The following is a 13,520-nucleotide window of genomic DNA, read 5'->3' on the forward strand; positions in this document are numbered from 1 at the left end:
TTCTGCAGAAGTGGTGGGTTCCCAATTAGGATTGGTGGATGCAGCAGGAAGGGCACTATGGGCTAGACAGGCCTGTGTTTGTCTTCTTCTTGGTGGCTAGCCACCGCATACTTAGGGAACTCACCACGTCACCACGTGTTACTGCAGTGCTAGTTTAACTAAGACCAGGGTGTACTAGGCCTCTGGTGCTTGGCGTGGAGTTCCCCCTTCAGAGCTCATTCTCTGATTGGCCACGGCAAAAGTCGCCTGGCCTGGGGCGACTCAAAGTCGTGTTGTAAGTCGCCCCAGGTCATGTCTAAGTCGTGTTCAAGTCATCTCCAAGTTGCCTCACAAAGTCGCCCTGGAATACTCACTGTCCAATGCCATTTTCTTCGTTTTGTTTCCCTTGATGTTTGGTACTTTTTTTTTTTACATGACTCTCACAAGGGGGTGCTACTCTCACTCCACAATTTTCAGAGATTTATACTAACATTGCTTTGTTTCTTCCTGATGAACCAGACTTAAAGGAGGGCCTGCTGATTCCAGGATTTGTGTCTTCTCTGACAGCTTTGTCTTTGTGGCACTCTAAACAACAAAAATATAGGTTTAAGTTGCTGAGGATTTCACGTTAAGTTTGAGATGACAAAATGACAAAATTACATGTATTGTTTACCATAAACTTGGTTTGTTTGATCATTCCTAATTTATTTTTTTGTGAGAGTGCTTTTTTGAATGAATCCTTCACTTACAGTAAAATAACAAATTTGAGCACAGTTAGGTTGAAAAATGTGAAGTACGTTTTTTACAGGAGCGAATACCTTCATAATAATAGGTTTGTGTGCTTGCCTTTGCAATTTGCATTTTGGAGGTTATATTTTTTCCTTTGCCTTTTCTTGGATAAATAGTTTGGGTGCCCATTAACAAAAGTTTACATGATTATTTCACCAAAATACTTCTAAAAACAATATACACAGATTTGAACCATACTATTAACATGCAAGGCCATTTAAATTCACATAGCATAGGATTTGAAGTAAGCTATCATGACTTACTATACCTCCATAACATTCTTTCTTGTTCTCTTTTCTTGCTCCCAGCAAAATGTGAGATGTACCATCTACTGAATACAATAGATTATTGTTAGTTACAATATGAACATATACATATGTAGGTATGATTAGAAATACCTTAACCTCATTTGCCCATTATTATTTTAGAGATGCAGGTGCTCAATTTTTTGTCCTGCTTAACCACTTACAGACCGGACCATTTTGCTGGTCAAAGACCAGACCACTTTTTGCGATTCGGCACTGCGTCGCTTTAACTGACAATTGCGCGGTCCTGCAACGTGGCTCCCAAACAAAATTGACGTCCTTTTTTTCCCACAAATAGAGCTTTCTTTTGGTGGTATTTGATCACACCTGCGGTTTTTATTTTTTGCGCTATAAACAAAAATAGAGCGACAATTTTGAAAAAAACACATTATTTTTTACTTTTTGTTATAATAAATATCCCCCAAAAATATATAAAAAAACATTTTTTTCCCTCAGTTTAGGCCGATACGTATTCTTCTACATATTTTTGGTAAAAAAAATCACAATAAGCGATTATTGATTGGTTTGCGCAAAAGTTATAGCATTTACAAAATAGGGATAGTTTTATAGCATTTTTATTAATAATTTTTTATAATCCTCACAATGTTTATACTCTCGTGCCCCAAATCCAAAAAATTGTATAAACACAAGCGCTTAGTAGGCAGCAGTGGACATCATAAAAAATCTGCAGCTGCTTAAAATTACTATTCGTATGAGTAGTATTCTAAAACTGAGAAATTATTGTACCATATACCAGAAGAGACAATCTGTGACCATACATACATTTGGTTTCCACAAACGGGGGGTTCTTAGTGACAGGTGGAAAGACACCCCCTTTTGGTAGAACTCTTACCGGAATATATAGGTCAAATCAGCACTTCATATATACTCAGTGTGGTCCACTCTTTCCATCATTCTCCCTTAGATCATGGTTGTGACTGTTACTTCAACCGTCCCAATAGTTGTAACGTGAATGGAGAATCAAAAAATATATATATAGTGTGATACCGTAAAACACTCCAATTTATTTAAATACAACAAAGAATACACTCACAAACAATAATTCAAAATCAGGCATATTCAGATTATCACCACAGCATAATCCACTGGATCACCTTCCCCCTGGACTGCATCGGGCATACAACTGAATGTGTACCTCTAACCTTCTCTTATGGTGCGTCCTTGTATCGTTACGCTGACGCGTTTCGTCTGTTAATGGACATCATCTGAGGGTGCCGATACATCTACTTCCTTCCTATATATACCCTGTGTCATCTAGGTAATCTGCCACAGCATATTGGCTCGATAGCGTGATAATTTCCCGCTTACCTTTTCGAAAAATACCGCGTCGCCATCTTAGTGACATCACTAAACGGCGACGCGCGTTCACGTGGGAAAACAAAGTGACCGCGCATGCGCCCTTCTTCGGATGAGGGAACCTGCCCTTCCGCCCACTCTTTAATGTGACTACAGCGCACGCGCACGCCTCGTACAGCGCCATATTATGTTAATAACATTAAATCAAGGGAAGATGCACTTCCGCCCATAGTTCCTATGAACTCACAACATCTAATACGCATTCGTGTTGATCACAAAGATACTCCTAGCGAGTTACGATTGCCGGGGGAACCATACTGCAAATAGCAGCTATAACCCCCCTCCGTGTAATGCTAATAATGAATCAACACAAGATCAACATTACACAATATCGAAAATGGCTACATTTTTTTGAACTTGGGAGAAGAGTAAGGGGGGAGTAAAAATATCCTCATCCGGATTTTATAACAATATCGTAAAGTGATTGCACAGTGTATGATATATGTGATGATCATACAGAAATTGCACATGTATACACATATTATTATTTGAATGTATTTACAGCAAAGGTTCACTGTTATATATAGCGCTGCTGTCCAGTGTACCAGTGGAAAGCTGTGACTGTATGGTCACAGATTGTCTCTTCTGGTATATGGTACAATAATTTCTCAATAATTTTTTATATTTTTTTTTTTACTAGTAATGGCAGCGATCAGCGATTTTTATTGTGACCGCGACATTGTGGGGGACCCATTGGACATTTTTGACACATTTTTGGGACCATTGTCATTCATACAGTAATCACTGCTATATAAATGCAGTGATTTCTGTGTAAATGACACTGGCAGTGAAGGGGTTAACCAGTGGGTGGCAGTGTAGGGGTTAAGTGGTCATAGGGGTGTGTTACTAACTGTGAGGGGGTTGGGCTTTCATTTAGTGAACACTGATCTCTGCTCCAATCACATGGAACAGAGATCAGCGTCACTAGTTGCTAGGCAGAATGGAGAAATGCTGTTTACACGGCATTTCCTCCATTCAGCCGTCCCGTGAGACGATCGCGGGTATGCCCACGGCGATCGAGTCCGCGGGTCCCGCGACCGGACTCACGGGGGTCCCGACCAGCGCGGGAGCGCGCCGGTGCGCTCCCGATGGCAGGGCGGCATTAAAGATTGGACGTACCTGTACGCCAATATGCCTGCCCGTGCTATTCTGTCGACGTACATCTGCGTGCGCTGGTCGGGAACCGGTTAAAAAGAAGTATTAAAATGCTTGCAAGGAGCAGATAACCAATCTCATGAACCTTTAATTACAATAGGAAAAACATTTTACAATTCTAGAATTTAAATACATGGTCGCACAAAAGAAAACAAAAAAAGAATATAATGCATACATATAAAAGAACAAGATTTGAGAGACTTTATATGAAACATGCAGCCAGGGAGACATCTCAGCATATTACTGTAATAGCGTCTGGTGAGTAAATCAATGTTTGTAACGATTGTAACCATATATCTAAACATGATAACATAATAACCAATCATAGTAAAATAGGAAAGCTTTATTACATAACCATAACATATCCATAACATAGTACATAGTAGGGATGAGCCGACCACCCCCTCCCCCCCAGTCCGGCAGAACATGCTAATGGACCGAAAGTTTGCACAAACATTCGAACACAGTTAAAGTCTATGGGACTCAAACGTGAAAAATCAAAAGTGCGAATTTTAACCACTTGAGACCCCCGCTATAGCCGAATGACGGCTACAGCGCGGATCTCCTTTTTCGGGACGACGTCAATAGACGTAGTCCCGTGCACGAGCGGCCTGCGCGCCCCCTGAGGGGCGCGCGCGGCGCGCTCTGTGATCGGCGAGTCTACGAGACTCGCCTGATCACCGATCTGTGCAAGGGGTCGATCCCGACCCCTTATCATGTGATCAGCTGTCAGCCAATGACAACTGATCATGTGATATAACGGAGCCGTAATCGGCTATTATTCCTCCTCGCGCTGACAGCGCGAGGAGGAAAAAAAAAGCCGATCACCGGCGGCCGTGATCGGGACATCAGTCCCGATCACGGCCAGCCCTGCCAGTGCCCACCTGCCCCCAGCCAGTGCCCACCTGCCCCCTCATAACTACACATAATAAAAAATTAGTGCCCTCCGTCAGTGCCACCCAGCAGTGCCCACATTGCCACCCAGCAGTGCCCACAGTGCCACCCAGCAGTGCCACCCAGCAGTGCCCACAGTGCCACCCAGCAGTGCCCACAATCTGCCTCAACAAAGGTGCTGCACCCCAGTGCCACATATCCGTGCCCATCAGTGTCATCTACCAGTGCCCATCAGTGCCCATCAGTGCCGCCCATCAGTGCCACCTATCAGAGCCACCTATCAGTGCCACCTATCAGTGCCCATCAGTCCCATCTATCAGTGGTACCTATCAGTGCCCATCCGTGCCACCCATCCGTGCCACCCATCTGTGCCACCCATCCGTGCCATCTTATCTGTGCCCATCTTTGCCCATCGGTGCTGCCTTATCTGTGCCCAACGGTGTCGCCTTATCTGTGCCTATTAGTGCCGCCTTAACTATGCCTATCAGTGCCCACCAGTGCAGCCTATCAGTGCCCACCAATGCAACCTATCAGTGCCCACCAATGCAGTCCATCAGTGCCCACCAGTGCAGCCTATCAGTGCCGCCTCATCAGCGCACTTCAATGAAGGAGAAAAATTACCTGTTTGCAAAATTTTATAACAAACTATTAAACATGATTGTTTTTTTTTTGCATCTTTTTTTGTTTGTTTAGCAAAAAATAAAACTCCCAGCTGTGATTAAATACCACCAAAAGAAAGCTCTATTTGTGGGAAAAAAATGATAAAAATTTCATTTGGGTACAGTGTTGTATGCCCGCGCAATTGTCAAAGTGCATCAGCGCTGAAAGCTGAAAATTGGTCTGGGACTGAGGGGGGTTTAAGTGCCCAGTAAGCAAGTGGTTAAAGGCCAATATGCAAGTTATTGTCCTAAAAAATGTTTGGGGACCCGGGTCCTGCCCCAGGGGACATGTATCAATGCAAAAGAAAGTTTTAAAAACTGATGTTTTTTCAGGAGCAGTGATTTTAACCACTTAAGCCCCGGACCATTTTCCAGCTAAAGGACCAAGTCCCTTTTTGCGATTCGGCACTGCGTCGCTTTAACTGACAATTGCGCGGTCATGCAATGTGGCACCGAAACAAAATTGACGTCCTTTTTTCCCACAAACAGAGCTTCCTTTTGGTGGTATTTGATCACCCCTGCGGTTTTCATTTTTTGCGCTATAAAAAAAAGAGCGTCAATTTTGAAAAAAAACTAATTTTTTACATTTTGCTATAATAAATATCCCCCAAAAATATATATAAAAAATGTTTTTCCTCAGTTTAGGCCAATTCGTATTCTTGTACATATTTTTTGTAAAGAAAAACGCAATAAGCGTTTATTGATTTGTTTGCGCAAAAGTTATAGCGTCTACAAAATAGGGGATAGTTTTAAGGCATTTTTATTAATAATTTTTTTTTTACTAGTAATGGCAGCTATCAGTGATTTTTATTGTGACTGTGACATTATGGTGGACACGTCGGACAATTTTGACACATTTTTGGGACCATTGGCATTAATACAGCAATCAGTGCAATTAAAAATGCATTGATTACTGTAAAAATGTCACTCGCAGTGAAGGGGTTAACCACTAGAGGGCAGTGTGGGGGTTAAGTGTGTGCGTGTTTTTTAACTGTAGGGGCGTGGTTTGGTGTCTGACATCACTGATCGTCTTTCCCTATAACAGGGAACAGACGATTAATGACAGCCTCCGTAGGAAGCACGAGGAGAGGTTTGTTTACACTTACCTCTCCTCATTCTTCAGCTCTGTGACCTGATCGTGGGACACCGGCAGTGATCGGGTCCGCGGGTCCCGCAGCCACAGTCACAGAGCTCAGGACCGGGTCGCGAGTGTGCCGCTGGCGGCGAGCTCACGACCCACATCTGGGCACTTAAAGGGCAACGTACCTGTACGTGCTTGTGCCCAGCCGTGCCATTCTACTGACGTACATCAGAGTGAGGCTGTCCTTAAGCGGTTAATAAAGCTTAAAGTGAAAAAATAAAAGTGAAATATTCCTTTAAATATCGTTCCCATGTTTAGAACAGTCCCTGCACAAAATTACATTTCTAAAGGAATTAAAGTCATTGTTTGCGGCTGTAATGTAATGTCGGGTCCTGGCAATATGGATGAAAATCATTGAGAAAAACGGCATGGGTACCCCCTCAGCCCATTACCAGGCCCTTTGGGTCTAGTATGGATATTAAGGGAAACCCCGCACCCAAATTAAAAAAAGAAAAGGCGTGGGGCCCCAGGCCATATATACTCTGAACAGCAGTATATAGGCTGTCCAAACAAGACAGGGACTGTAGATTTGTTCTTAAGTTTAATCTATTTGTAATTTAAAACAGGTATTTTTTGTAAGTGTAGCTCTAGCCAAAAAATCTATTTTTAAGCTTTTTGGATAACATAGGGAAGGGTTATCACCCCTGTAATATTTATTTTGCTGTCTGTGCCCCTGTTCAGAAGATTTCACCTCACTTTCTGTCCCAATGACAATTTGATTTTGAAAATTTGGGGTTATTAGGGAAACAAGGATTGGTGATAAAGCATAAGTGGAGACACATTTTTCTCATATTAACTAAGAGAATTTCCCTTCCTAGGGGGAAGATTTTCCTCTCAATTCCTGTTGTCGCCCTCCGTTTTTAAGTAGGAGTCCTTTGTAAGTTGGATGTTTGAAAGTAGGGGACCGCCTGTATATACTATATAGCCTGCCCTATATACTCTGCAAAAAATCGGGCCTTAGGTGTTGGTGGTACCAGAAAACTGTAAGCCCTCACAGTTACTCTTGGTGGGTGCTGGAACAGGCCCTGCTATGAAATATTATATCAAGAATTGTAATTATATGCCCATGTTGAACAGGGGCAGAAAAATTGGCCTTTGGTGGTGGTGTGGTGGTGCTGCCACAACACTGTAAGCCCTCACAGTTACTCTTGGTGGGTGCAGGAATGGGCCCTGCTGTGAAATATTAGAGAAAATATTGTAATTACATGCCCCTGTTAAACAGGGGCAGAAAAATTGGGCTTAGGCACAGGTGGTGGTGCCACAACACTGCAACCCCTCACAGATACTCTAGTTGAGCGCAAGAACGAGCCCTGATTCAAAATATTACAGCAAAAATTATAATTATTTACCCCTGTTAAACAGGGGCAGAAATATTGGGCCTTAGGCAATGGTGGTGGTGCCCTGAAACAAAAATGTTCTTAGAAGCTATCAACATGAACATTGAGGAGGAATAGGATAGTCACTCAACATAACAGGCTAGTCACTCAGCATAGGCAATCTTCAAGGGATCTCATATTCATAGAAAAATTTATCGCAGTTACATCAGCATTAGGTGCTTGGTAGCTGGTGATCCAAGACTGATTAATTTTTATGAAGGTGAGCCGATCAACTGAGTCTGTGGACAGGCACACTCTGTGATCGGTTACAAAGCCTCCAGCAGCACTGAATGTGCGTTCAGAAAGAATGCTGGATGCAGGACAGGCCAGTAGCTCAATTGCATATTGTGCAAGCTCTGGCCAGTGAACCATCCTCAAGACCCAGTAACCCAGTAGATTCTCGGTTGGAAAGGTCTCCAAGTCTGATCTTGCCCCTAGGTATTCCTGCACCATGTAAATCAGAAGCTGGTGATGGTTGCTGGAACCAATCAGACCTTGGGGCTGCGGACTAAAGAATTGTCTGAACACATTGGTCAGGCGGCCACTTTCTCCACGATCCTTCTGAGACTGACCGAAGCTTCAGAAACACGTTGTTCAGGAGGACCAGGAAATTATAACCTCCCAGGCTCTGGAAACACACTGCATAAACCTTTTTGCAAGGCCTCCGAAGATATTTCATCCTCTGCGAAGGCTGGATAAGTTCCGCAACCTTACCCTTGTAACGTGGAACAAGAAGGGTTGCCAGCCAATAATGATTCCTCTCCTTGATACCACTAATCCGATGGTCCTTTCGCAGGCTTTGCAGGATCAGAGAGGCCATGCAGTGAAGGTTTGCTGAGGCATTCGATCCAGAGTCCTCTGGGTCACTAAGGATGACACGATCTACAGCCACCTCCTCCCAGCCACGTACAAGTCCATGGGTTTCTGGTGACTGAAAAGGATCCCTTGAAGACTGCTGCTGATGCTGAGTCCACCTCCATGCTGACACAATCTTCCTCCTCTTCCTGTGTGATCAGCGGGCCCACAGGTATACTGTCTGGATAAAGGGGGCCTTGAGAGGTAAGGAAGTCCTCTTCTTTCTCCCTCTGTTCTGCCTCAAGTGCCCTGTCCATTATGCCATGAAGCGTGTGCTCCAACAGGAAGACAAGAGGGACAGTATCACTGATGCATGCACTGTCACTTCTCACCATCCTCCTGGCCTCCTCAAATGGTGACAGAACAGTTTGGAGCTATAGCTGTAACCATTCCCTAGTCTATGCAAAATCTTAAAAAAGGTTTTGGCTTTAGATAGACTTTAAACATCCCTTTGTTAAATGAATAAAAAAATTATATTTTTTACAAATATAAAAAAAAATCATAATTTTACACACATTTATTTAAAATTTTTAAGTATTTATTACAGAATTATGAAAGCAATAAGATACTGCTAGTCTTACCCCTCCACACTCAAAGCAGTACCTCTCCACTAGTGATGGCCGAACGGTTCGCCCGGCGGTCGTTTCGCGGCGAATTTCCGACATTCGCGGTCCGCACGTTCGAACGCCTTTTTCCGTCGTTCGCCGCGGCGGACTTACGTGTTTAATGTATACAAGAACTTTAACCTTTGGTGACACGTTTATCATGTGATACAGGACAGCCAATTGAGACATGACAGCACATGGACACTTGTACATTCCCCCTAACCTATAAATACACCCGATCCGGTGGCCATTTTACATTCTTTCTTCTGTTACGATAGGGACAGGTTCCTGTGTGGAGTAGGGAGAGATAAACCACTAGCTATTTGGTACACAAAAGTTCTTTTCAGGACTGGTATAGGTGTTAGGTGTTGATAGGTTTGCTGTGCTGCTGATTCTTGCAGCAGCCTGAGTGTCTTTTGTTAGTTTAGAGAAAGGGAAAGGACGGTGTATGCTACAGGGACAGCCAGATTAGTCTTTCATCATCATCATCATCATCATCATCATTAGCTGTTACTATCAAGGTCCACAAAAGAGCTGTTCCAGTAACCACTAATCGTTCTCTTTTTTTGCCAATTTGTATAGGGACAGGAAGGAAGCAGTGTTGTCAGGCAGTGAGGGTAATTTTAAAGACTTGCTGTTATTATTAGTTCCACAAAGGTTCTTTTCAGGACTGGTATCAGTGGTACAGTAATAGGCTTGTACATGTATAATATTCTTTCTTCCAAATATAGAAAGGATATTATACTTGACTGCTGCCCTTCTGCTGCAGTCTGCTAAACATTCACAACTCACTTGTTCCACAAAAGTTCTTATAAGGACTGGTAACTTGGTATAGGGTGCTACGGTACATAGGCTTGAGTGCGGTACAGTCTGCTGTTCTGTAAGGACCGCTATCGGTCCACAATAGATAGGGTTGACGTGCACCACTGCTGACCGCTGCCCTATACTGCAGCAGTCCTTCAGCGGTATAGGGACTGACGTACAGTCTGCTAATCACTAACACACAACCTGCTTGTTCCACAAAAGTTCTTATAAGGACTGGTAACTTGGTATAGGGTGCTACGGTACATAGGCTTGAGTGCGGTACAGTCTGCTGTTCTGTAAGGACCGCTATCGGTCCACAATAGATAGGGTTGACGTGCACCACTGCTGACCGCTGCCCTATACTGCAGCAGTCCTTCAGCGGTATAGGGACTGACGTACAGTCTGCTAAACACTAATACACAACCTGCTTGGTCCACAAAAGTTCTTATAAGGACTGGTAACTTGGTATAGGGTGCTACGGTACATAGGCTTGAGTGCGGTACAGTCTGCTGTTCTGTAAGGACCGCTATCGGTCCACAATAGATAGGGTTGACGTGCACCACTGCTGACCGCTCACCTATACTGCAGCAGTCCTTCAGCGGTATAGGGACTGACGTACAGTCTGCTAATCACTAACACACAACCTGCTTGTTCCACAAAAGTTCTTATAAGGACTGGTAACTTGGTATAGGGTGCTACGGTACATAGGCTTGAGTGCGGTACAGTCTGCTGTTCTGTAAGGACCGCTATCGGTCCACAATAGATAGGGTTGACGTGCACCACTGCTGACCGCTGCCCTATACTGCAGCAGTCCTTCAGCGGTATAGGGACTGACGTACAGTCTGCTAAACACTAATACACAACCTGCTTGTTCCACAAAAGTTCTTATAAGGACTGGTAACTTGGTATAGGGTGCTACGGTACATAGGCTTGAGTGCGGTACAGTCTGCTGTTCTGTAAGGACCGCTATCGGTCCACAATAGATAGGGTTGACGTGCACCACTGCTGACCGCTCACCTATACTGCAGCAGTCCTTCAGCGGTATAGGGACTGACGTACAGTCTGCTAATCACTAACACACAACCTGCTTGTTCCACAAAAGTTCTTATAAGGACTGGTAACTTGGTATAGGGTGCTACGGTACATAGGCTTGAGTGCGGTACAGTCTGCTGTTCTGTAAGGACCGCTATCGGTCCACAATAGATAGGGTTGACGTGCACCACTGCTGACCGCTGCCCTATACTGCAGCAGTCCTTCAGCGGTATAGGGACTGACGTACAGTCTGCTAAACACTAATACACAACCTGCTTGTTCCACAAAAGTTCTTATAAGGACTGGTAACTTGGTATAGGGTGCTACGGTACATAGGCTTGAGTGCGGTACAGTCTGCTGTTCTGTAAGGACCGCTATCGGTCCACAATAGATAGGGTTGACGTGCACCACTGCTGACCGCTGCCCTATACTGCAGCAGTCCTTCAGCGGTATAGGGACTGACGTACAGTCTGCTAATCACTAACACACAACCTGCTTGTTCCACAAAAGTTCTTATAAGGACTGGTAACTTGGTATAGGGTGCTACGGTACATAGGCTTGAGTGCGGTACAGTCTGCTGTTCTGTAAGGACCGCTATCGGTCCACAATAGATAGGGTTGACGTGCACCACTGCTGACCGCTGCCCTATACTGCAGCAGTCCTTCAGCGGTATAGGGACTGACGTACAGTCTGCTAAACACTAATACACAACCTGCTTGGTCCACAAAAGTTCTTATAAGGACTGGTAACTTGGTATAGGGTGCTACGGTACATAGGCTTGAGTGCGGTACAGTCTGCTGTTCTGTAAGGACCGCTATAGGTCCACAATAGATAGGGTTGACGTGCACCACTGCTGACCGCTCACCTATACTGCAGCAGTCCTTCAGCGGTATAGGGACTGACGTACAGTCTGCTAATCACTAACACACAACCTGCTTGTTCCACAAAAGTTCTTATAAGGACTGGTAACTTGGTATAGGGTGCTACGGTACATAGGCTTGAGTGCGGTACAGTCTGCTGTTCTGTAAGGACCGCTATCGGTCCACAATAGATAGGGTTGACGTGCACCACTGCTGACCGCTGCCCTATACTGCAGCAGTCCTTCAGCGGTATAGGGACTGACGTACAGTCTGCTAAACACTAATACACAACCTGCTTGGTCCACAAAAGTTCTTATAAGGACTGGTAACTTGGTATAGGGTGCTACGGTACATAGGCTTGAGTGCGGTACAGTCTGCTGTTCTGTAAGGACCGCTATCGGTCCACAATAGATAGGGTTGACGTGCACCACTGCTGACCGCTCACCTATACTGCAGCAGTCCTTCAGCGGTATAGGGACTGACGTACAGTCTGCTAATCACTAACACACAACCTGCTTGTTCCACAAAAGTTCTTATAAGGACTGGTAACTTGGTATAGGGTGCTACGGTACATAGGCTTGAGTGCGGTACAGTCTGCTGTTCTGTAAGGACCGCTATCGGTCCACAATAGATAGGGTTGACGTGCACCACTGCTGACCGCTGCCCTATACTGCAGCAGTCCTTCAGCGGTATAGGGACTGACGTACAGTCTGCTAAACACTAATACACAACCTGCTTGTTCCACAAAAGTTCTTATAAGGACTGGTAACTTGGTATAGGGTGCTACGGTACATAGGCTTGAGTGCGGTACAGTCTGCTGTTCTGTAAGGACCGCTATCGGTCCACAATAGATAGGGTTGACGTGCACCACTGCTGACCGCTCACCTATACTGCAGCAGTCCTTCAGCGGTATAGGGACTGACGTACAGTCTGCTAATCACTAACACACAACCTGCTTGTTCCACAAAAGTTCTTATAAGGACTGGTAACTTGGTATAGGGTGCTACGGTACATAGGCTTGAGTGCGGTACAGTCTGCTGTTCTGTAAGGACCGCTATCGGTCCACAATAGATAGGGTTGACGTGCACCACTGCTGACCGCTGCCCTATACTGCAGCAGTCCTTCAGCGGTATAGGGACTGACGTACAGTCTGCTAAACACTAATACACAACCTGCTTGTTCCACAAAAGTTCTTATAAGGACTGGTAACTTGGTATAGGGTGCTACGGTACATAGGCTTGAGTGCGGTACAGTCTGCTGTTCTGTAAGGACCGCTATCGGTCCACAATAGATAGGGTTGACGTGCACCACTGCTGACCGCTCACCTATACTGCAGCAGTCCTTCAGCGGTATAGGGACTGACGTACAGTCTGCTAATCACTAACACACAACCTGCTTGTTCCACAAAAGTTCTTATAAGGACTGGTAACTTGGTATAGGGTGCTACGGTACATAGGCTTGAGTGCGGTACAGTCTGCTGTTCTGTAAGGACCGCTATCGGTCCACAATAGATAGGGTTGACGTGCACCACTGCTGACCGCTGCCCTATACTGCAGCAGTCCTTCAGCGGTATAGGGACTGACGTACAGTCTGCTAAACACTAATACACAACCTGCTTGTTCCACAAAAGTTCTTATAAGGACTGGTAACTTGGTATAGGGTGCTACGGTACATAGGCTTGAGTGCGGT

This window comes from Lithobates pipiens, unplaced genomic scaffold, assembly GCF_037356315.1.
Source record: "Lithobates pipiens isolate NorthernLeopardFrog02 unplaced genomic scaffold, aLitPip1_a1.2 Scaffold_23, whole genome shotgun sequence".
Classification (NCBI taxonomy): Eukaryota; Metazoa; Chordata; class Amphibia; order Anura; family Ranidae; genus Lithobates; species Lithobates pipiens.